Source organism: Phoca vitulina, unplaced genomic scaffold (assembly GCF_004348235.1).
Source record: "Phoca vitulina isolate PV1807 unplaced genomic scaffold, GSC_HSeal_1.0 scaffold38, whole genome shotgun sequence".
In the NCBI taxonomy this organism is placed as follows: Eukaryota; Metazoa; Chordata; class Mammalia; order Carnivora; family Phocidae; genus Phoca; species Phoca vitulina.
Genome location: NW_022589741.1, coordinates 12,816,516 through 12,842,089, shown reverse-complemented (window position 1 = coordinate 12,842,089; position 25,574 = coordinate 12,816,516).

Here is a 25,574-nt window from a genome sequence, read left to right as displayed (position 1 = left end):
CCTTCCCCCGCGCCGTGGACCAGAGCAGTCTGGGAAGTAGCAGAAATGTTCTTCTTTGCCCTCCGTATGAGGAGCTTGGTTCCTTTCTTCCTTCATTCTGTTATTCTTCATCTCTTCTCTACGTATTACGGAGTACCCGCCATGTGCCAGGGCTGTGCTAGGTTCTGAAGACACAGTGGTGTGAGCAAGATGGGCATGAGCCCTCCCCTCGACATGCACTTGGAATCCAGAAAGGAGAGATAAGCCAAGAGGGGCCTCCTGTGCACAGGGGAGTGTAGTGGGAGGGGAGGCATTGGAAGGCCCCTTGCCCCAGGGCCCAGTTTAGAGCGGATGGAGCAGAAGCCCCTGGCCACCATTGGAAGGTGGAGGGGCGACAGAGGCCCTGTGAAGGGCCATCTGGGGGGTGCTTGCCCAGGCCCCTTTTGCCAGAAGAAGCCCTGTGCTGGCACTGGGAGGAGCCCAGAATTGGCCCGAAATGCCCAGTTCTGGGGGAAGGGGCTGCAGAAGCAAGTACAGAACTGTTTGATCAGAGTCTGGCCCCTGGGAAAGAGCTAAGTGTCTTTTTCCTGGCAGCTGCAGCAAAAGGAGCAATCATGGGAAGGTGGCATTTTGCATTAAAATTGTTCCCATCAGCCAGTGACATTTTCTTGTTCCTGCTGGTCAGGAGACCTTTCAGTGCCACAGATTCAAATGAGTCAGGAGTCAGAATTTCTTTCCCTCTGGGGGAGAAGCCAGTCCAGTCACCCTGGGGTGGACGTACAGATTAGCGGAGGTTAAAAAAGCAGATGAACTAGTGACACAGCAAGGACCGAGGGGTGTGCGTGAGGATGCGGAAGAAAGCAAAGTGCACATCTGTGGTCTGTGCCTCCAAACCGTTGTGTGTCTGTGAGGGTGGCAGGTCCCTGCAAGTGCATTCGTCACCGTGGGGAGAAAGGCCCACAGCTGGGTCTGTGTGTGAGTGTGCGCACCGAGGAAAGAGGTGAGCGGGTGTGCGTGAGAGCGTGTGTGTGTGTGTGTGTGTGTGTGCGCGCGTGCGCGTGCAGGCCAGCCCCTGTTGGAGCCTGGGCGTGTGTGTGGCCACACAGCTCGTGACGGGTTGTTGAGTGGTCTGTCTGAGGGGCGGGTGGCAGTTGGCCCTTCCCTTGGCTCATCGCCTGGCCACCCACAGTCCTCCCATCTTGGTGAGGGGTCCCACCACGTGCCCTGCTGTCAAGCCCCAAGCCTGGGGGTCCTTTCCTCCCTTGCTTTCCTCTCAAGTTCAAATTTCTCCTCTTCAGATAGACCTTTTGTTACCAATTCAGCCAGAATAGCTCCTTCGGCTGTTCTACAGGTATTCTCCATTTTAGCATGTACTCCTTTCCTTTCCAACCTTATCTCTGTCGGAACTTATCTTGCTCTGTGCTTGTTTATATGATAGTGTCCTTCCATCCCCTGCAGAATGCAGCTCCCTGAGAGCAGGGATCGGCTTTCCCGTTCACTTCCATATACCCAGGAGGCACTCAGCGAATGCTTTGTAGAATGAGTGATGAATGACTTGTTGCCTTGTGCTGCCCCAGGGGCTGACTGAGGTCTTGGAGGGGCTGTTGGAGGTTTTGTGACACGGAACAAATTAGCACACGAGGGAGTGAGTTCCCTGTCACGGAAAGCATTCAAATAGAGCCTGAGTGAATGCTGTTAGCTTTCCACACCCACGGATTACCACCTAAGTGCCATATTGTGGGGCACAAAGGTCGTCAAGGTCTGGTCCCAGTGCACCTCCCCAGCCTCACACCTCCTGTCTGCACATGCTGTGTGTGATCACAGCCTGGAAGGCTCTTCCTTTTTTCCTTGAGGGAAACCTGTTCTCATCCTTCTAGACTGCGCTCCGGTATTCATGCTCTATGGAGTTATCTTTGACTCTCCAGACACAACCCGGTCCCTGACACTTTGTCACTGCTCCTGGGGCCCTTTGGTGTGTGCCTCCTCGCTTTGACCACTTTGGTATGTTTGCCAGCGCACCCCTGCAATAGACCCAAACTTCTCGCAGGCGAGCCTTGTACCTTGGCATCCCTAGGGCACAGGGCAGGAGGTCTGGCAGGAAGGTGAAAGGTGCAGGTACGATGAATGTATCTTCTGTTCTCTGCACCCCCCACCAGTCCCTCTGATTTGATGGCCATCAGAGGTTGGTCCTTTCTTGTAACTCCTGGGCTCAGCTTGAGAGCCTCTGATGCCCCTCGGGAGAAGGCAGTAACCAGATGACTATCCAGACCCCAGGGGAGCCAGGGACTGGTGGGGTACCTTCCCCAAGCCTGAGTCACTGGGCAGAGGGACTCGAACTCAGGTCACTAAGGAGCTTACAAAGCTCCTCCCTAATATGGCCCAGATGGATGGTTCTGGGGAGACCACAGGAAGAGACAACACTTTCTGAGAGACCAGGGCTGGGTGAGGATGGAAGAATCGAGCTCCAGAGATCCCCACTCTCAGTCTGAATTCCACCAGAGATGAGAGAGCAAAGAACAAGTGGCAGAGGGCCAGGGAGGGACCCTCTTGCGGTAGGTCAGCTTGGGCTGGTCCATGCTGAGCCTTCAGGGCAACTCAGTCTTGGAGTGGGCTGGGCTTGTGGGTGCACATGGGCAGCAGAGAACCCTGGGGAGACCCCGAGGGGCACCACCCTGAACCTGAAGTTGGAAGCCAGGCGTCCAGTCTGACTCTACCACTTCCTAAGCACACAACCTTGGCTGAGAGTCTCAAATTCATCCAAACCTTGGTTTCTCGTCTACAAAAGGAATTAAGCACTGCATTGTGCAGTTGTGCATTATCTCATTTAATCTTCATGGTGTCTCTGTGAGGTAAGCGCTCTTATCGTTCCCATCTTACAGATGAGGAAACCGAGGCTTAAGCCAAATAATTTGTGCCTAGCCGTGCTGTTAGCCAGGGCTGGGCTTTGAACCGGTGCCCTGGCTAGCGTGCGCACGGGTCCTCAGCCGCTACTCTACCCTGCCTGACAATTCCTTCCTGCCAGACCTCGTTCCCAGGCCCAGTGTGAAGATCTGACAGTGTGAGAGGCTCGTGAGTGAGCAGGGCTCCCGTGTGGGACTGTGGCCGTGTGGCCCCGGGCTCAGGGCAGCCACTTCGCCCGGACACGGCTCCCCTCCCCCAGCCAGCTCTCACTGGGCCGCCCCCGGGGGCAGGCGCAGGTTGCTGCCCTCTCTGCCTGCTTCGGCTGCTGCTAAACTTTACACTGGGCGCTGTCATTAGCCCAACAACAAGCTCCCTGTTTGACTAGCCCTGTCCAAATTTGCTCGGCGCGAGCAGGAGCCCATGGTAAGTAAACGGTTTTCTGTTGATATTTGAGCACTAATGAAGAGGCAGCGAGCAGGCCCGTTAGTAACTGAGGAGATGATTGTGTTTGCAGAAGCCCTGTATACGGTGTGTCCGCCTGCCCCGACAGGGCCCGCCTCCTTACTGATTTCCCCGTAAGCCGCCCTGGTGCTCTTGTTCTCAGCGCACGTGGGAGGCCTGTGCAGGCCCAGGGTTGGATCTCCTTTGCCTGGGTGCCGTGACCCCACAGAGGCTCTTTGCAGCCTGCCACTCAGGGGACGATGGGGGCTTCATTCATTTCTCGTTCATTCATTCAACATGCGTGGATGGAGCATCTTTTATGCACAGCTCATTCGGCCAGTAGCAAGTCCCTACCCTCACCTAGAGACAGAGCCTGCTCTTGACCTCACCTGGGGGCTTGGCCCCTGATCCCTCTGGGTAGACATCTGGGCAAAAGCTGATTCTCTGTGAACCTCTGACCATGTACCAGGTGGTACCTTGTCACCATATGCTGCCCACCAGAGCCCTCTACCCCAATCTTGAACTGACCAATTGCCCAATCTGTGATGGAAGATGGCCCTCTGGCAGGTCCTGGGGTGGTGTCTTTCCTTCCCATGCTGTCCTTTAGCCTTGAGATCCAACAGGCTCAGCTTAGGATAGGCTAGTTATGGAGAAGGGCTATAGGCCATAGCTGGAGGCCTACTCATCCTCCCTGCTGGGAACCTTCCAGATCCTGAGCTCTCCAGGGAGATGTGGCAGCAGATCCAGGGCCAGGGCTTGAGGAAACATGCCAGGCCTCCCAGCCTGAACCTGGTTTGGGGGGTAATTTTTGGCCTGTCTTAAAGGGGACAACGGGATGACCAAGGCCGTATCCTATCTGATGAGCTCATAGTCTGGTAGAGGAGGCTGACCTGTAAAAAATACTTGGAGAAAAAATTACACTGACAAGCATGAGTCCAGGTCTGTGGGAGCAGAAAGGAGGGTGCTAGAAGGCAGGGAGGACTTCTCAGAAGATGTGACATTTGAGCAGGTTCTTTAAGGCTGGGTAGGGGTCTATAGAAGCCACAGTGACTGCTCCCATGGGTGAGGAAGGAAAAAAATGGGGTCTGCCAGTGACTACAGTCTGCAATGAGACCCAGGTTTGTGTCTTCTGACCAGGATAGATTTTTGGGGGAAAGATTTTGTCAGGCAGCATCTTGAGTTGGAATTGGGGTATTGTGTTGGGCTTGGAGTGAGATGCCCCTGGAGGAACACCCTCCCGGGCTGGGTGTTAGGGTCCACAGCTCTTCCCTCATTGGAGTACTCCTGAGAAAAGATGAAGTGAGGCATGGGGGTGGGGGTCAGGCCACTCACACTCTCATCTTAGCCTGGCCATTAACTGGGACAGTGACTTCACTTCTTGGAGCCTTCATTTCCTGATCTGTAGAATGGAGCTGATAATACCTGCCTCCTCCCAAAAGGGGAGAAGCAGTTGGGGTCATAGAATAGAAAGTGCTATAGAGAGAAGCAGCACAGTGCTGAGAGCCTGTCAGCATACCAAGAAACGCAACCCAAGCATCTGTATTTAACTTTGGTCCCTCGGGAGACACATACATCTCATACACTCTGTTCCCCCCCAACATCATCATACCAATCTTCTCTTGCTATGGCCCTGGAGGGGCAGGGGGCAATGCCCATCAACAGACACCTGAGAGGAAACTGTACTAGCAGGATCTCAGGGCCAGACGGAGATGGTCTTGGTCTCGGGACCAAGGAAGTGGGCAAAAAGGATTGAGGAAGATGCCTGAGCTAGTCCTAAGGAAGCCAGCCTTGCATTGTGTCCTCTCTCCCAGGACACAGAGGCCCCTGGTAGGGCTGCTGGCTTGAGTACCCTCCCCTAGAGGGACCTGAGCTCCTGGTCAACAGAGCAATTCAGAGTCCCCTTAGGAAGAGTTCTGAGGAGTGAGATGCCAACCAACTGGGCCTGCCCCCTCAGCCTTTTGTTCAGGCCCCAAGCTGCCTCCCTTTCCCGCTGTCATCTCTGGGATCTGCATGAACCTGGGGCTGCAGAGGGGCAGTCCTTCCGCTGGCTGGAATCTCCAGGTTCGTGGATGTCTTTGACCAGATTCTAGTGGGGGGAGAGGAGGTGCTGGCAATAGTGATCTCCTTTCTACCACACTGCCTTGCTCTACTTACCGCTGCTCACTGAGAGCTGGAAAGAATGACCCGTAGCTCCTCTGTCAGCTCCTGGCCCCTAACCCCAGGATAGCACAGCTGGCCAAAATGGCAGGTACCACCATGGGAGGCCAGACCCCCGGGTCTTGGCTGCTGATACAGGACTGAATATTGGGATCAGCCAGCTCTGGAATCACTGGTCCTAACCACCTTCTTCTGGAAACTGGAGAGGAGTGCTAGAATGAAGGGAAAGGTCTGAGTCATAGCTGGGATCTTCACAGAGGCGGCCCAGGGCGACCAAGCTTGCATGCAAGCGATGGCGCTGCCCCCCACAGGGGAGCTGTTCGTGGACCCAGAGCCATGTAGACTGCTGAGTCTTGCAGCTCTGGCTCACTGCCCTGGAACGAGCATATGGCGGCCTGGGAGGAATGGTTTCTCCTTCCCTCAGCATTTTGCCGTGTCCCCCTCTATGGAACAGCAGCTCTCCCACAGCAGTCCCTAGAATTGCTTCTGCTCTTCCCTGCGTGCTTTCAATTGCTTCCTCTCTCCAAATGAGTTGACGAGATGGGAAAAGGGGCCCGCACCAGAGTGGCCTGGGCACCCTTCCTCTCTTTGTCCCACCAGGGCTGCCCTGTCTGCAAGGTGCCTGCATTCCTCTCCTCCTCGCTGGGGTGACATCTATCCTGCAGGGAGAAGACCTGCCATTCCAAGTGCAAAGTTCAGTTCCAAGCAAAAGTATGAAGAGCCCAGCTGTGGACATAGATCCAAGCTGTGCTTGCCAACCCAGCCTTCTCTGCAGTAAGCTGGTGGTTCTTTCTGTTCCTGTGGAGGGCGCCACTATTTGAGCCAGGCAGCAGAGGGTGGACAAGTTGGACTGGGGGACAGAGCATCGTTGGGGGAGAAAGTGGCATGGGCAAAGTGGTCCAGAGAAGAGCACTAGCAAATGAGCTGGAAGGAGAAGCTGGAGGCAGGTCCTGGATGGCCTGGGGTGCCAAGCTTAGGACTTTGAACTTTATCGGACACACGTGGTGGGTGGGACACCAAAGTTATGTCAAGGCATGGCAAATATCAGAATTGTAGGGATCTGGAAACCTGGCTATGGATTCAGTGGGAGGAACAAGGGAGAGTGAGGTGTCACAAGGAACACCAAGGTTTCAAATTTGGTTGCAGGGGAGATGTGGACAGCATTCCAGCATTCCAGAAGTAAAGAGGAGGGGTTGGCCAGGGTGTGCACATAAGAACAAGGACACCAGGAGAAAGGGTGTGGTGAGAGAGCACGGCTGGAGACACAGCCAATGAGGACACTCCCAAGTGGGGCTCCAGGGGAGGCAGAGGAGGTGGTAAATGCCCAGAGGAAGGGGAGCTCCAAAAAGCAGCCAAGCACTGCCACTGAAATCGAGGACTGGGGGTGCTTTGCATGGAATAAGGGGTGGCCACCCAGAATTGAACTTAAGCAGAAGGGGTTTGTCCAAAATGAGAAACGCCACTTAGAAGTCAAAGCAGATGAGGACCGAGAACAGCTCTTAGATGTGGTCATTGGAAGGTGGGGACATAGGATTAGTTTGAGAGGGATACTCACTCCCAGGTAGACTGGGGCGTTCTCACATTGCCTTCTAAGTTATCCTCTGGTTCCCGTGGTAAAGCTCAAGCTCCTTACACAGCACGTGAGAGCCTTCACAATGTTACCCTGCCCATCTTTTCAGCCGGATTTGGATTGGGATCTGTCATGTCCCACATGGCCCCCAGCACTCCAGTCCAGCCAGACTTGTCCTTTGAATATCTTGCTATGCTTTTGCAAATGCCAAGCCCAGTGTCTGGAATAACCTTCTGCCTCTTCTCTCACTTATAACTCCTGCCCATTGCTAAAGACCCCGCTCATAGGTCACCTCTTCTAGAAAGGTCACCGCCTCCCGGCTGCCTGCTCTTTCCTTAGACATCATACTGTAGACATTGTTGGTAGTTCACCCATGAAAATTCATGACAGATCCTGATTTTGTCTGGGCACTCACCGTTCTCCCACACAGCCAGTGGCTTTAGGGGAAGCTGATTTCCCATGACTCTTAGGCCTCAGGGGTGAGTCTAATTGGTCTTAAATAAACCTTGTCCTCCTGCTAGTGACTGGTTCAGGAATTGGGAATGACCCACATTTGGACCAATAAGACACACAAACAGAAGTAGATGAAGAAGCTTCTGGAAAAAGTCTTCTTGCTTCTAGAAGAAAGCCACTGGAAGAGAAAAGTCTACCATTTCTTGTGTGCTGCCCACTATCTGGTCTGTAAGGGATGCCTTGAACTGCCTCAACTAATCCTGTCACCGGACTGAAGATGAAGCCAAAACCGCGGAGAGCACAGAGGAGAGGCAGAAAGAAGCGGTGCTCCTGGTCATGTCCTTGAGTCCTTGCATAAGCCAGCTCTGGATCCTGCCTTAGCCTTTGGCTTTCTGCTACATAAAATAATACCCTTTCCTTATTATTTAAGTGATCTGGAATAAGCGTTTCTGAGACTTGCAGCCCAAAGTGTGCTGACACGGTTCCAATAGTACTTTTGGCACCTCTGTGAGATCATATCATATTCCAGGCTGGGAGATTCTCATAAGCAGGCTGTCATAGTCATAGCTGTGTCCTTGGCTCTTAGCACAGTGCCTTGGAATACCAGTTCACAGGTGGATTGAATAGGTGAATGGTTGAACCCTAGGCTCCTTTGGCCATACTCCTTGGGGTGTCCTGCCTCAAAGTCGACTTTTCCAATCCTAAGGCCCCTGCCAGACCTCAGTGGGGCCCCAACCTTGGTCTTCAGACCTTCAGAACTCATATGCTCAGCCATTGTTACCACAAGAATAAACACTGCCCAAGCATCTCTGGGTCTGGAGGGACTCCTGCACCACACACATGGTTTGCTCAAACAAGCCGTCCTCTGTACACTTTTGTGTCGTTGACTTGGGCCTAGGTCACTCACCTGGACACCCTCTTTCCTTAAGATAATTGTATTTTAGGGGTCTGGATTTTAGAGGCCATTGGTCCAGTCACAGATCTCTCTGACCCATTTGGACTATTTCCAGTTTTGGGCTATTATGAATCATGCTGCTGTGAACCTTCCTGTACAAGCCTTTGTATGGACATATGTTTTCTTTGTAAGGTTTTGAAGGATAAGTAGGGGCTGACTTGGTTGTTAAAGCCAGAGGAAAATATTCCTGGCAGGGTGCACAGTATGTGCAAAAGCTCAGAAGATTAAAGTGCCTGGATGCAGGGGATGTATGTATGCAGGGGATGATAGTAGTTCAGTGTAGTAGGAAAGGGGGAAAAAATTCTCTTTTCCTCTGTCCATCTTGGGTTCATTGCCTGAGGCCCTGAAAATTAGACTGACAAAAGGAGACAGATGAACAGGAAGGAAACAAATTTTATCAACATATGTGTCCTGCATATACATGGGAGGACTCAGTGATGAGTAACTCAAAGGGGTGGTTAGAACTTGGGCTTATATAGCATCTGAACAAAGAACAATACATTTGTAGAGAAGTGACAAGACAGAGGAATGGGGGTTTAGGCTCTTAACGGTGGCAGACTGCAGGAAGTTAAATATATGGGGGAAACTAAAGGAATATAAGGGTGGTTTTAGTAAGATTTGTTATGTAGATTACTCTGGTGCCATCTCCTGGTTGATGAGAGTCCAGCGTTGTTGCCAGTGATTAAGAATCACCCTGCCCTGGGGCGCCTGGGTGGCTCAGTTGGTTAAGCGACTGCCTTCGGCTCAGGTCATGATCCTGGAGTCCCTGGATCGAGTCCCGCATCGGGCTCCCTGCTCAGCAGGGAGTCTGCTTCTCCCTCTGACCCTCCCCCCTCTCATGTGCTTGCTCTCTCTCATTCTCTCTCTCTCAAATAAATAAATAAAATCTTTAAAAAAAAAAAAAAAAAAGAATCACCCTGCCCTTCCTGGTAGAGAGGAGGCCAAAAAGTTTATCCTGTGTTTGCTTTTTAGAAATTGCCTTCAGTCCAAAATAATCCTTATGCCAGAATGGTATGTTTTGAGGAGGCGTACTCCGAACCCCTTCAGTTTCTTGGAGGAGAGGTAGTAGGGGCTGGGCTGCAAAGCTTAAGGCGCTGAGTGGGGGTGAGGTGTGTTGAATTGTATCTTCAAGGCTCTAAGGAAATTCAAAGGCATTCTATAGGAATCAACATGGTCAGATGTGCCTTGTAGAAAGATCCCAAGCTTGTAGCACAGAGAATGGGCTAGCTAGAAGGGTGTTGTAATAGACAGGTGTGGGATATAAAGTTCTGAACCTGGTCCTGGCTCACGGTGTGGGTGGTTGGAGGGTGGATTGGATATATTGAGGCTCTGTGTGTGCGTGTGTCCTTGGGGAGGGCAGGACATGGGGTGTTGAGGGGGTAGCCTAGTGATTCAACCTTGCCTGCAGCCCCATGAACACCCCTTCCCCAGTGAGAAGGCAGCCCCCAGCTCTCTTCTCACCCATCCCTGCATGACTCTCAAGGTTAGCGCCATGGGGGTCAGCGCTGTTTAAATGTTGATTACAGAGACTGGTGGGAGCTACTCAGATTTCTAATTAAGATTAAAGAATGTACCTGGCTTATAAATGGTTCTCAGGAATGTATAATTTGATTAGCCTGTTTTCTCTGGGCGCTTTCATTTCTGGGTTAGCGAACGTGGCCTCTGACTCCAGGTGGGGCCACTGGCTCACCGCACACAAAGTTTGGGACCTTGCAGGGCATTAGGAGGCAAGAGGAGAGGAGCAAGCCCTGCTCAGCAGGGCACTTCCCTTTCTTCTCATCTTCCTCTTCACTTCTGGACAACAATGAAGAATGCCTAGCTCAGGATCAAAGTGTGCCCAAAAACTGACTATAAGATAAACGCGCTCACCTGGACCTCATTTACCCTCATTTATTTCTATCCAAAGGCACAGGAGGTGGGGTCCTCCGACTGCTGAATCTAGTCCTCTTGCCTCCTCTTTCCCATTTTGAGCCCAGCCAGCGAATCCCCAGCAGGACTGAGATCTCTTTAGGGAGCACTGCCGGAGTGTCCGTCATAATACAGGACAGCTTTAGGGCCCAAAGGCGCCTTTTCCCACCAAGCCCTGGGCATTGCCAGTGAGGGGCCCCGCCCACAGTAGGAATCTGGGAAGTCACATCACCCCTGCATCTGAGGCTCCAGGGAAGTTGCTCTTCACCCTACCCACAACCCTCCCCTGCCCCTGGCTGCGTGCTGACTTGTGACCCCTAGGCACTTTCGCTTCCATGGGTCTCTTCCTCCGTGAAAAATAAGTGAGTAAATAACTCTATTTTACCACTGCATGGGTATAAAGACAAATAAATTGGTATTATGTGTTAAAATGGTTTATTTTATCTGGAAGCTCATTTGTTTTCTTCTGATTTCAAAGAAATTAAAACATTTGCTTGGTTTCCCTGATAGGCCCTGGGCCCTGAGCCTCCTGGGACTGATGGATAAGGCAGCCTCCTCCTCTCAGAAGTTCCTGACAGGTGGCATACCTCCCCACCCACTGACCTAGGGACAAGTGGCCAGTCTTGGGGGTCTGGCAAACCAAATGCTTCTCCTCCCTGCAGAAGTCCTCAGAGGAAGCCTGTATTAGTTTTGCCCTCAGGCTGTCCCTCGCCTCTCCCTAGCCCCTGAATACCCTGCTTCTAAAACCCAAGACACTCCTGTAGGGGAGGTGAATGTTTTCCCTCCCCCCAACCAGGCCTGCCCCAGATGGCTCTGCTTTCCTGGGTCTCACTGTTTTCTGTTTGAGTGAGTGTCCATCCACCCTGCTCTTGCACTCCGATGTGACTGACCTCTGGGGGTCTTTGTGTGATGCTCAGCTCCTGCTGGCCAGGGGTTCTGAGAGTGGCTGTAGGAATGACTCGGGGGTGGGGAGGCTGTGGGGCGAGCGTTTCAAGAGGATTCCAGGGGCTCTAACCTAATTTCTACATCAGACCCTCAGGTTGGAGCAGGGCGTCTGCCCTGTAAGGGCCTCCCCAGGAGATTCCCTCCCCCTGCACATGAATGTTGGAGGGCCCTGCTTAAGGAAAGGGCATGAACTCTCCTTGCCCCTCATTCCGTCTGCCAGGCCTCAGGCTGCTTGCTTCTGTTTCACCCCTCTCAGAATTCAGCCAGTGTTGCCAACCGCCGTGGTAGGAATGATGGGGGAGAAAGGGACAGGGGTAGTCCAGCCTCTGCTTTGTGGAGTTTAGAGTCTTCTTTCCCAGAGGATGGGGATTACCCTTGTTCTGCCACCCTAACCCCGACCCATACAAGAGGCTTGTCTTTTCATGCTTCTATGGAAGATGTCTAGGGGCTCAGCCCCATCCACCAACTTCTGAAGTTAATAGGAAACATCTCTTGGCAAAAATGCTTGTTGACAGAAAAATGCTGAATTTTAGGAAAGCAGCAAGAGACATAGTGCATGGTATGCATTTGAAGGAATGAGTCTAGACACACTAAGAAGGTGAGCTGGAAGGTACTGCACAGGATCTGGAGAGGGCATCCAAGGGCTCCTGCCTTAGCATGGCCACTGACCAGTTAAGGTGTGACCTAGACCAAATCCCTTGACACCTCTGAGACTCTCTGGCTCCTTAGGACCTACTGAGATAATGTATGTTTCAGCTTTTTGTAAATGGTAATGAACTCTGCGCATCATTCATTATTATTTTTCTAAGTATTGCTGTGGTTATGCTAAGGGGACCAATCTAGAAGAAGCTGAGCGCTAGAGAAGTCTGGAAGCTGGAGTTTGGCTCTGCTTCCACCTGGCGGTGTGATATATGGAGACCCTTCTCCAGTCTCCTCCTTATAATCATCATCCTGTAGAGGTGGGAGAAAGGACTACATCATATTCAGTCTGGGTTTAGGACTTCCAGGGCAGTCTAACTCAAGAGCGCAAGACCAGATTCTGCCAGAATTTCTGCTTGGTACATCCAGAACCCTCTTGAGTTCTGCTTGCCTCCCTGTCCTTCAGCCCTGGCCTGGCCTTAGAGGAGGTCGGGATTGGGCACCAGAGTCTCTGGTCAAGGGGGGGGTGTCGTTCTGGAAGCAGCCAGGGACAAATCCTGCAAGACTGAGGAAGACAGATTGCTTGGATCTGTGCCGAGTCAGTACTAGGAGACCACCTTGTCCTATTCCTCCAGGGACTCCTACACGTCCAAAACCTAGGGCTCCTCCTCAGTGATGCCTTCCTGGGATGGATACATCTGCAGCTAGTTGTATGTGGTACCCCGCTCTTCCTCCTTCCGGGTCTCTGTCCTCACATCCCGAACTGCAGAGGGCCTGGGAAAAGGGACAGAGAGCCAGGAGGGGTGGGAGGACGGACTGGCAGCCCCCTGCTCGGGGTCTCTGAGCCCCGACCGGCTGCTGCCGCGCAGGCTGGCGAGGGGATGCTCTGGGCTTCCCGCGCTGTTCGGGAAGCGTGTTGGGACGGGGCTAATGATAATTAACACTTGGGGCGCGTTTTGTCTTCGAAGTGCTTTACAAACACGACCTAATTAGCCCGCGGGGAGGAGCGACGCCGCCGAAACGCTTGCTTGCTTTATTATTCATTTCTATATAGTCCGGGGCGCGCAGCTCGGCGCGCGAGTGTTGGCAGAGAGGATGCTCTGGTTGGGGCGCCTCCTCCCAGCACCTCCCCCCTCCCCCAGCCACAGGTCTGGGGGTGGGTGGGGGGCGCCGCAAGGCTGAGTGCGACTCCGCCTAGTGCAGCCTCTTCTCACGCACCTCATTTAATCTGTGCGGCAATCTAGAAAAATTTGTAGGCTTTGGGGCTCAGAGACGTTAAGTGACTTGTCCAACACCACACAGCTGATAGCGGGGCACTGAGACTCAAACCTCAAAGCTCCAGGTCTTCGCCACCTCCCCGGGCGCCTGGAGGATCTGGGCATCCTGCGGGGCTCGCCGCTTTCGGGCGCAGTGGCGAAGCCGGGCGGAGGCTGGCGAAGGCGGGCGGCTGGCGGCAGTGCGCGCGCGCTTCCCTGGCCGGCCGAAACTGTTGCCAGCGCAAAGCTCCCCGCTACACCTGAGCGGGGGACAGATGTGCATCAATATTTATTCGGAACTCCCAGGAAACCTGGATGAAGTGTAATTATCTCAGCTCAATCAGCTCGGATTAGCATAACATCAAGTCATCCATCAGACGAAGGGTTTGATTTCGGGGATCAAAGCGCCGCGCTGTAGCCGCTGATTAATCGGGGAGAAGAGAGCGGCGAGAAGAAAGCTGTGCGGGCTCGGCAAGTCGCAGCTGCACCGCTTTGATGCGCCGATTGTGCCAAGTTAACTTTCCCGGGCCGCTCGGCGCTCGCCCCCGCCGTTTCCCGGACCCGCTGCGCCCGCCGGGTCTCCGGGTTTCAGCGCCGCTGCTCGGGCATCGGCTCGCCAGCTCTAACATAAACCGCGACCCCTGCCTTCCCTGGGGCTGTGCTGTGAAGCGGGGTGCTTATCCGTCAATTTTCTGCCCGGAGGTGCAGGGCGCTTCGGGGCTCGCCGGCCTGTGGGGACCCGGGCAGCACTGAACGTTCTTCGGAGGCTGCCCCAGGGCTGAGCGCAGGAGTGAGATGCCAGCGTTCAAGGCCTTCCTCCAGAACTCGCCCCGTTTCCTTGATTCTGTACCATTGTACAATCTATTTCCCCTACCGGGATGCCCTTCTGTCCATTTCTTTCCCTAACAGACTCTGACATCTTGAATACTCAGCCCAAACGCATCTTGCCTTATGCTTCCAGTCATTTCCTGAGCTAGAGCAGCCTCTGTTGTGGCTCCCTGGCATTGTGCTGTCGCCGCCATTTGGATAGCTCTCCCCCGCCCCTCCCCCCAGACTTTGCACTGAGCACTGGGAGGGCCCCTGGGGCCCCTGGAGAAAAAACATTTTCTGGAGGATGAGGTTGCGGAGCAGGGTTAGATTTCACTGGTAATCCATAGGGTCTCCCCCTCCTAATTTGCACTGTCTCCACCCCCCCTCCCCCAGCAGTGCTGAGGGCGGGAACTCTTGTTATATCCATGTTTGTATCCTCTTGGATACAATCCTTGGCCCCAGAGAGATGTGTATTTTAGCTCTTGCCCTTTGCCAGTTCTGTTTACTTGACCAAGTCACTTGACCCCCCCCCCCCCCCGCCCCGGAACTCAGACTGTCGGGCAGCAAAGGTCTTTGTGACTGTGATTTTCTGTGTTCTGTGATCTTCCTTCATAAACCCTGTTCAGTGAAGCCACTCCCAGGGGACAGTGCCCTAGTAGGTGTCAGAGAAGCCTGGAATCTTAAGGTTGAAGGGAAACTCACAGACTCCCTTCCTCATCCTCTCGACAAATTGTCTTCATCCTTTGCTGGAGGGGATGGGAGAGTGGAATGGGGGTCCTGAGGGTCTGCCCTGCAGCGGCTCCTGTGGGAGCTTGCTCAGCATGGTGGGCGCAGGGAAACTGAAGGACCCGAATGGCTACTCTTCAAGGCTCTCTCTGGCTGATAGGATGAAGGCATCAGCCATGGCATCATCCAGCGTGTCTGGACGCCAGGATTCTTCCTGCTGGAGGCACCTGGAGAACACTGGAGACCCAGAGGGTCTCAAAGCTGAGACATGTATGTATCCATTGGTGTTCTTGTGTGGAGTGTAAACCCCTTGAGGGCGGGGTCTATCTCTATTTTATTTCCTACTGCACCCCAGAATCAAAGTTCGGTGCCTGGCACATAGGGGCTCAATAAATAGATGTAGAATAAATCAAAGAAGAAATGAACGAAAGAGGGAGGAAAGAAAGAAAGAAGGAAAGAAGGAAGGGGGGGATTAAAGGATTGCCTGTCCTGGCAGGGGGCTGAGTCTTGAGAGTGGGTGGGCATATGCCCAATATACTGGCAGAAAGATGATTATCTCCATTTCAAATCTCTGCCATGCAACATCATGGATTTTTCTCTCCCCTTTAATTAAGAACTAAATATAGATCTTAATTAAGACACTGATGAATTTAATTTAGAGTGGCATTAGGGCCTTCACTTGCAGAGCTCAATACCGTGTTTGTATAATGTGGGATATAAGCTAAATGAGTGCTTGCTTGTTACCACCATAAATAATTCCCTTGCAAATCCCTTTTGAAGCATTGCTAACACTAATCCGCCCCCATCTAGAGGATGCTCTTGGACGCCCACTGCCTAGCCCCTCTCCGTTTGTCTCCCTCCCAAGGAGGACCCGTCTTGTCCCCCCTGCTCTGACCAAGCTGGAACCCTCCTTTCCCCACTTCAGCTGCCTTGCTCACTTCTGTCTTTGTTCACACAAGTCCCTCTGCTGGGAATGCCTTTTCCTCACTTCTTCCTCCAAGTCTGTCAGGAGAACTCCTCCCCTTGTCTCAAGTTCCAGCGTAAGAAACCTGGAGCCGATGGAGCCCTCTCTGCTCTGTCTCCCTGTCTCCTAATCGCTAAGCACACGAGGTGTGAGCCCCAAACACCCGTAGGGTCCTGTTGAGTCCAGTACTTCTGCCACGTGCTGTTATTTCATTACCCGTGTTGTCTCCCTCACCCTAATCGAATTATGGGTGACAAGCATGGGGGGCCTGTGCACCGGAGGAAGAAGTTGGGACTGTGGCTTTCATCCATGGAACTCAAGGAGCCACCCCTCTCGTCTCAAGCCTGGGTGCCCAGCACTGTGCCGGGACCTGGGTGCCCCTCTGATTTCTGCAGTGCGTAGGGCCGAGCAAGGGTGAGCAAGTCCAGTTGTGTTGTGTGGAGGGGCAGAGCGTGACTTGGGCCCATTTCATCCATTGTTCGGGCTCCCGTCTGACGCCAGGAGAGTCAAGATGGTGATTAAGAGCTGTAGCTCTAGAATTGGTAGTCTGGGCGGGACTCGGTTACCTTATCTGTAAAATAGGGTTGTCATGAGACTAAACGAAATTTTGCTTTCCGTGCTGTGCATGGCACGTAGTAAGCGCCCGGGAGACCGTGGTGATGTCGATGATGGTGTTTGGTTGACACGCTTAGTTGGAGATTGGGCAGCCTGCAGTCCGGCGCCAAGCAGCAGAATGTGTCCTTCATGCTTGGTTTGTAGGAAAGTTGGGGTACAGGGAGTGATTGGCCTCTTCAGGAACTCCATGCCTTTTGTCCACATTGCCTGTGGCTCTGGGCCCTTCCACTGTCCTCTGTACTTCTCACCTGTGAAATGATGCACCCCCACCTCCGCGTCGGCTTGGGTGATTCAGCTCCCTGGCTCCTCCAACCCCTTTCCTTACCTCACACTGGTGCAGTTTCATCACGAGCGTCTAGAGAGCGGGGACTTTGTTGTTTTTCAAGTATCTGCCTTGCAGTGCCAGGCACCCTGTTCTTTCATGTGGCAAGGGGGGACTCTCTGTGATCTGATGGACTGAATAATTTCCCCGAGCCTCCTGCCCTGCTATGGCACCGCTGTCCTAGGCTCTGCACAAAAGGTGTAGCTTTTGAAATTTGTGGATTCAGTTCCCTTCTCTCTCATCGCTAGCACATTTCGAGCACACTCTCTGAGGGTCTAGCCCAGCATTCCTCAGCCTCAGCACTCTTGACATTTGGGGCCAGATAATTCTTTATTGTGTGTGGTGGGGTTGTCCTGTGCACTGTGAGGTATTTAGCAGCACCCCTGATCTCTACCCACTAGCTACCAGTAGCAAATCCTCTCTCCCAGTTGTGACAACCCAAATGTCTCCAGACATTGCCAAATATTCCCTGGGGGGGGGGGGCAAATTGTCCCCAGTTGGAAACCATTGTGTTATACAAAGCACCGGCCATATGCATTATCTTATTTATCTACTTGCCAAACTTGGCTATAGATACTCTTCTAATGCTCATTGTGTAGACCAGGAAACAGACTGAGTAGGGATTCTGGAATCAGGCATAGTGTCAGTGGGAAGCTGGGTACTCATTAACCTGTTAGCTTCAGTTTCTCACCTTTAATATGTTGATAATCATACTTTGCTCTCAGTGTTATTGTGAAGTTCTTAGCCAGTGCTTGACATTTGGTGAGTGTTCAATAAATATTACCAAATATTCTTTTGTAGATGCACATTCAGATTCAACAACCCTTTTTAATGCCTACTATGTGCAACAATATTTACTGAAAACTTACTGTACGGGAGAAACTGTTTAAATGTATTAACTCATTTGACCCCCATCGCAATCCTACATGGTGTTATTCTTATTATTCAGGTGAGGAGCAGAAGTACAGAGAGTTAAATAGCTAGCTAGTGGTGTGAGATGGGGATTTGAACCCAAGACCATGTGGCTCCAGAGTGCATGCTTTTTATTACTGCTCTGTGCTGTGGCCCCGAGTTCTCAATGGGAACTTCCATGTTCATGTCACCATGAGCCCCATCTCCAGAGACACCTCTTTCTAGAACCACACTGTCCAGTTGGGTAGACATCAGCTTTTAATTAAAATTAATTGAAACATAAAATTCAGTTTCTCAATCATTCTAGCTACATTTCAAGTGCTCAGTAGCCCCATGTATTCAGTGGCTAGGTATTGGACGGCTCAGATACGGAACATCCACATCTTTACAGACAGTTCTCCTGGACAGCGCTGTTCTGGGACTGTGGAAATGCGTTTCTTTCTCCTCAGAGTTTTTTGATATCCCTTTAGCTAATTGGTGTCAGTCAATCAACAATTCTGTTTCTAGAACTGTACAGCCACCAGTTTTCTGTTCACTCACCATGGATGAAGTCCCTACCACTAGGTGTCTGGAACAGTAGGCAAGACTGAAAAATAGAAAGAGAAATAAATAAGTATGGTCCCTGCTCATGAGTGTAATTTATAACAGCAGTAGGTCGTTAACTTGCAGAGTTTATATGTTAATGCTGTGTTTGTATCATGTATCTAGGAGCTAAATGAATGTGAGAGGGGCTAGCTTTGGGCTAGAGTCAAATGTCATGGTGCAGGTCAGGGGGCAAATCATTCTCTCAGAGTTGGCTTAGGGGTCTTCCTGGAGGGGGGACCTGGGGACCCTTCCTTGAAGGACACTTAGTAGTTCCTTAGGCAGGCAGAGGCTGGTCAATGTTCTCTGGGTTCTGGAGATACTCAAACTCTCTTTGGCTGGAATTTCTGCCATTGAACCTAATAGCTTATTAGGGCAGGTTGGCATTATTTAAAGGAGATCTTGTCAGTTGGTAAAGAAGTTATATTCCAGGTGGATCCACAGTTGAGCCTGAGGAGTTAGGTCAGAAGAGAAGAGATAGAAATATTAGGATGTCATCTCTGCTTGTACCTCTGGAGAGGTCCTTCTTTACTGATTCTCAGCTGAGCCCTTTCTCCCATCTCCCTAGAACTCGCAACCCCTACTCCCACCATGTCAGCTGACCCTGACCAATTGCCCATCTTCCTGTTTCAATTCAACACTCCCCTAGCTCAGAAATTGCTTGGTGATATTGGGAACAATGAGGCCTGACTCTGTTAGTTCAGAGCAAAATGGTTTTTGGTTTTTTTTTTTAAGGGTATCGCATTCCTGGTGATGTATGGATAAATCAGGAGAGCAGAAGGAGAGCAGGGACAGGAGGGGAAGGTGAGGAGTTGGGACTCCAGAGAGGCTGGAGCCTTGAGGGACTGGGAAGGGGTCTGCTACTGCTGGTGCATGAGCTCATGGTCCTGCAGAGCCGGGCCCTGGCTCAGTCCCACCAGAGCAGAAGCCCTTCGTGCTTGGCAGGGAGGGGGAAAACCATCAGGGCTGCCAAGGAGCCAGGAGCCGTGGAGACCTTATTCCTTCTTGGGGACAAGAGAGGGATCAAATTTAGCTTCATTTCATCCTTGCTGTTTTAGACAAGAGTGAGGCAGTGAGAGGGGCTTAGGGGAGAAAGCCAGGGGGCCACACGGGGCCGGAGGTCATAGAGCAAGTAGTGGCTCCATCACTAGAACTGAGGGCTGTGTGTGTGTGTGTGTGTGTGTGCACGGGCGCACGCTTGTGTGTGTGTGTGTGTGCGCGCGCACGGGCGCACTCTTGTGTGTGTGTGCGCACGGGCGCACGCTTGTGTGTGTGTGGCGCACGGGTGCACGCTTGTGTGTGTGTGTGCACGGGCGCACGCTTGTGTGTGTGTGGCACACGGGTGCACGCTTGTGTGTGTGTGTGCACGCTTGTGTGTGTGTGCACGGGCGCACGCTTGTGTGTGTGTATGTGGCGCACGGGTGCACACTTGTGTGTGTGACTCTATCAGTAATTCATTCCTTTGATTGTCGAGTGATGTTCCATGGTATGCCTGCACCACATTCACCTGCTTTTGGTTGTTTCCAGTTTGGCTCTTATTATTTTTTGATTAATAGACTTAATTTTTTAGAGCAGTTTGAGGCTTACAGAAAGATTGAGTTGAAAATACAGAGAGTTCCCATATATCCCCTCTGCCCTCCCCCTCACAGTTTATTATTACCATCTTGCAGGAGTGTGGCACATTGGATACAGTCGATGAACCAATATTGATACATTATTATTAATGAAAGTTCATAGTTCACGTCAGGGTTCACTCCTGGCTTTGTACATTCTGTGGGTTTTGACAAATGTATAATGTCACGTGTCTGTCATTACCATATCACAGCATTTTCACTGCCCTAAAAATCCCGTGCTCCACCTATTCATTCCTTCCTCCCTCCCAATCTCTTCCAACTACTGATCTTTTTACTATGTCCAGGGCTTTTTTATTTGCTTCTTTGGGGAATTTTCTAAGAAGTCTCCCCTCTTGGATCTCTAGACCTGACCATGCCTAGCCACAGAGCCTTTTTGGAAGCCAGACACCATGGGATGCTGGTTCAGGGATGTGTGAGCAGCCTGCACATGAGTTTGAATTGCCTTGTGTTAAAGCCCAGCTACTGCTGGAACTGGATGATCACGCCCCATTCCATTGGTTGAGCTGTGGCCTCAAGAGGGCTTGGTGCTCCAGGCCCTGTTTGGGGGTGAGGGAGAGCAGAGGAGGGGAGGGAGTGGCCTTGTCAACTGAGAGTTCAGCTCTGGGGTCTTTTCCAGCCCCGAGGCCCTTGGAGACCTCAAGCACTCAGCTCCTTTACAGCTGAGCTTAGAAGCCAGCTGCCTGGGCCTTCTCCCTCCCAATGCCTCTGGCTCAGCCTGGGGCTGCCTCCTGGCTTGCAGGCTCCCCCACTAAGTCCCACTTTCATTTCTAAACAGACAGTAAAATAAGCAATTCATTTTTGGATATTACATAAGCTGAGTGAGGGAAATTTTAATAAGGAAAAGAGCAGAGGAGGGGTCTGAATATCTTAAACTCAAAACTACAAAAAGCCCACCATTTCTAACGCACACAGAAACAGCTACAAGCCTGCTATGATCAGAGAGAGTACAGGTGGCCCCAGGCCCTTAGGAGAAGGCTGGCCCAGCCAACCAGGGCTCTGCGGTGTCTCTTTCCTCCTGTTACAGCTCCCATGGTCATTCCTTATGTTCTCCAGGCCATTCTGCACCTCCACGGTCCTTCCTGTGGTTCTCAAACCACCCTTGAGGCAGGTTGGGACCTCAGGCAGTCAGGGATACACAGGATGTGAGGGCGGGAAGAGACCACAGTGACTGAAGTCAGCGCCTCTCATTGTAGGCTAAAGGAGCCTGGGTTGAGACGGAGCTGTTAGTGCATAACAGGGGCTACAGTTCAGAGGTCCCAGGGCCTGTCCGTTGTTGGCAGGTGAGATGATGAATGCATAGTGCTTTGCAGGGAGCCTACGATCAATACTCTCATCAATACTATTGATGTTGTATACACTCCAGATGAAGAAACTGAGCTTTGGCAGAGTGGCTCTCCCTTGCCCAGGCCTTTGGACTCCTGGTTTGGTGTTCTTGACTGTTCCATGTTTTCTTTATGGTCATCTAGCTCATTTCAGGTTGGGGGACTGTCCACATCACGTTATTGATGTGTGTGTGTGTGTGTGTGTGTGTGTGTGTAGGGTGGGGCATTAATGGTATGGAGGGGTAACTAACACTTGGCAGGAGGAGGAGGGTGGAGGGTTAGTAAGGGTCTCGTGGGTCCTGCTGTACACTGGCCTCCCAGGCTTAGGAGAGTCTCGTTTAGAACATATGGCCCTGAGCAGTCAAATGGGCGCTGGCGTAGCCCCTGCACCCCCTTCTCCTAGAGTCCCTTGGTTCTAGAGTCCAAAGGCCTGTGAATCCCACATCTCCCCCAAACCTGGAGTCCCATGAACAGAATCCCCAGAGGGCTTAAAGGCTAGATGGGTGACCTTTCTCCTATGGCCAATTGCTGGCCTGCTTTGAGGTCCTTGCTTGGGTTGAGTTTTGGAGCCAGCAACTGAAAGGCACTCCCTCCCACTGACCACAGCCAGGGAGACATTCATCCTGCATCTGGTGGTGGTGTGCTTTTCAGAGGAGCTAAATCCTTACCTAGAGTCCTGGGTTCTCATTAAGAAAAGATTTGGGAATGTGAGAAAGCAGGACAGTCTTGGCGACCTCCTTTTGCTGGGTTGCGGGGATACAGGATGGTCCTTATCTCAGCTGTTACACCCATGCAGGAGGATAAACGAGGGCTCAGGGATGCTCCGTGCTGAGAAGCAGACCCGGATTGAACGCCTCAAGGTGTCCAAGTGCTGCCTGGGTTCAGAGGTGGGAGCAGCCTCCTCGTGGCATGGACCTGCGTAGGGGCAGTTGGCATTTGAGCAGGACCCTGAACAATGGGTAGGAATTCAACAAATGGCGGTGGGAGGGAAGGGTGTTCCAGGCGGCCACGGTGGCATGGGCAGGGCATCTAGGCAAGAAATCCTAGTGTATTTGGGCACTGCTAAAGTATCAGGTTTAATTGAAGCGTGGAGGATATGTAGAAGAGGGATAACAGAGGCAGCCTGGGCAGAGCTTCCACCAAGTCATGGAGGATCTTGAATGCCAAGCAGAGGAGTTTGGGCTTCACTGAATCGTCAATGAGGGTTTTTGAGCTGCGGATGTCATGATCAGAGTGGTGCTTTAGAAAGATTAACTTAGCAGTGTTGCACAGGATGTCTCTGAGCAGTGATCAGGTGACTGCGGGGGTGGGGGCGGGGGGTGCCTGAACTAGGGGCGCGGCCATGTGAAGGAGTGCAGGGTGTGCACTGGGAAAGCTCAGAGAAGATAAAGATGTGACTCCCATCTGTAAGCCTAGCTGAGGAGACAAGGTATATAGGAAAGAAATATATGAAAAACAAGAGAAAGGTACTAAGAGGAATATTTAATGAATTGCCAAGTTATATATGATCAGGTGTCAAGTACGTGTTTTGGGCTGATGGAAAGGGATGGATCAACAGGAGTTGGAGCAGAAGGAAAAGGCATGTTGGACCAAGTGGCACTTGAGCTCATTCTTGAAGACAAGGAGGACTGAGAAGGAGAAGAGGGGTGGAGGTAGAAGGAGGGGGTTCCTGGCAGGGAACAACGTGAGTGAGGGTAGTTAGACCTTGAAGGTGGGACCCGGGGCCAGACTGGGCTGAGCTAATCATATTACTTCTGGATAAAGTGCATTATTAAATTTTGGATCCCTGGAACTTGGAGGCTGGGGTCGTTGGGAAGGCCCAGGTGAGGGTGTCCAGGGCCTGCTCTGTGGAAGACTCCAGATCTCTAGGCCCTGCACAAAGCGTTGGATGGTCTGGCTTCTGGCCAGAGTCTAGAATTCTCATCCCATCCTCCATGCTCAGGCTGGTCCCCTCCCCAGGAACTATGGCAGGGGGAGCAGAGAAGGAATGCAGGCCTGGGGGCTGGGTTTTAAAAAGCAACCTGGCTGTAGGAGTCAAGGAAAAAGCCACACTTTTGAGAGCTTGTCTGTTCCCTTACCAGCCTAATTTTCTGGGTGCTCAACAGGGATCCTCAGATTTCTATGAAGAAACCTACACTTTGGAGCCCGCGAGGGGCAGTTCTCCCTGGCTTCTTGCTTTCCTTCCCTCTCTGCCTTCAGTGGCCTCATGGAAAGACTTCTCCTTTGAGGTCTCCTTTGGTTGTTTCCGAAATGGGGCTTTGTGGAGGGAAATGACCAAGACTGCCTTCACCGTGTGCTCCGGGCCTGATCCTGTAGGGCCAGGCACAGGGGCAGGAGAGAGGAAACCATCCCTGCTGGGCACCCCCCTCCACCTTCATTCTCTGTCTGAGGCAATGGGGGGCCCTCCTGTTAACACTTCCCTGCCAGTGAGGGGCAAGGCTGGCTCCCTGTGATTTGGCCAGCCTAGGGGTCCAACACTAGACTCAGGGAAGTGCGGATGTGTGTAGACGATTCCAGTTCTGATCCTGGGGGAGAAGGGGAGTGGGGCAAAGCTGTGTGGGAGATGGGTTCAGGGTGGGCAAAGGGACAAGGCATATTTAGGACCAGGCAGTTTGACCCTGTATCTCTCTCTCTCTTCCTCCAACCCTTGCTTTTATTCAAGTAACTGAAGGCTAAGTTGCTGGTCGGTTCACCCTAGGAGGGAAACGTGAGAAAAGAGGACTGTGCAGCCCAAAGCCCAAGAGGGGAGGAGCAGAGCAATGCCAGCTTTGGGAATGCACATCACAGGACCCGTGATACAGGTGAGAGCGACCTCTGCCCTCCCAGTCCACCTCCCGCACAGCCAAAGCGGGGGTCAGGGCGCCACCGCTGGCTTTAGATTTGGCACGTGTCTTGGCCCCACCTCAGGAGGGCTCTTTGTCTCTCTGCCCAGGGGCTTGCTCAGGCTTTTGAGCTGCCTTCAGCCCCAGGCTCACGGTCAGGTGACTCTAGTGCTGTTCCAGAATAGTCAAGTCTCGCCACTCGCTGCTTGTAAAGAGCCTGCCCCTGGATCAAATCCCAGCTGCTTTCGGTTGTGGCTCCCCAGGGTGGGGGTGAAAGCCCCGTCCCCCAGGGCTCCCCGTGAGAGGATGCAGGCCTAGAGCTTAAAGCACAAGGATGCCCCCAGACTGAGCTTTTGTCCACATCCTGAACCCCAGCCTGGCGCGTCTGCATTCTCTGTACAACCCGGGAGATGCAAGAGCACGCAGACTGCCAGCCTCTGGCCCCTGGGCCTCTGAACTGAGGAAATGTCTGAATAATGAATGAGCCAGAGCACATCAGAGCGGTGGCCCTGGGGACGGTGCGGGCAGAAGGAGGGGCACGGACAGGTGGGGGGTGGCTGGGCACGGGGAGAGATGCCAGGGGCCCCCGACGAGGGCCGTGGCCGTGGCTTCCGCTGCAGGTCAGAGCTATGGACTCGTAGAGGAAAGTGGCCACGAGAGCGTGTCTATGGATTGTGTTGCAAACCCTGGGCCTGTCACACATCTAACCTCCTGGTGCTGGCCCTGTTGTTCCCCAGCCTCGAACCTCCTACTCAGAAAAGCTACTTGAGGACTTTGCAGAGGTGGTTTGTGGAGCTGGATTAAGACTGTATGCAGGGCACCCTCCTTAGATGAAGATTGCAGGACAGGAGACTTTTGGGGGGGCATTTAGAGGAGGGCCAGATTAAGCAGGAAAGTGGCTGTGGTACACGTGACTCCTGCCAGGTGCTGGAGAAGGGCAACTTGCATGGGTGTCCCCAGTGGGGTTCAAGGGTCCTCAGGGCCGCCAGATGCTTGATTGCTTGGTGAGGAGACCCCCTCTTCTCTCGAGGCAGCCCATTTCATTCAGCAGTTCAGTTATGTGGGTATCCAAGCGTGTGACCTGGGAGTCCCCTGCCCTTGGTTTTCTCTGCCAACTCAATACCGTCCTTACACTTTCTGCATGGCCCAAAGGGGCCCCAGTTTCTAAAACTCAGCCTGCAGACATAAAGGGATGCACCTTTGTTGGATGCTTGCCACATGTCTGGCTCTTTTCCTCACTGAGCCCACATGCTAGTTCAGATACATAAGCATGAGGGCGCCTGGGTGGCTCAGTTGGTTAAGCGACTGCCTTCGGCTCAGGTCATGATCCTGGAGTCCCAGGATCGAGTCCCACGTCGGGCTCCCTGCTCAGCAGGGAGTCTGCTTCTCCCTCTGACCCTCCTCCCTCTCATGCTCTCTGTCTCTCATTCTCTCTCTCGCAAATAAATAAAATCTTAAAAAAAAAAAAAATTGCAGATACATAAGCATGAGCGTGTCCTTTAAAGAGAAATAACTGGGGGACAGAGAGACTGAGTAACTGGGCTCAAATTATACCCCCACTAATTAACTGGTGAGTTGGGATCCGAATGTGTGTGGCTGAGCTGGGCTTGGAACTGGAAGAAGTTTTCATCCTTTTGTTGGCATTTTGGGGGCCTTTCAGT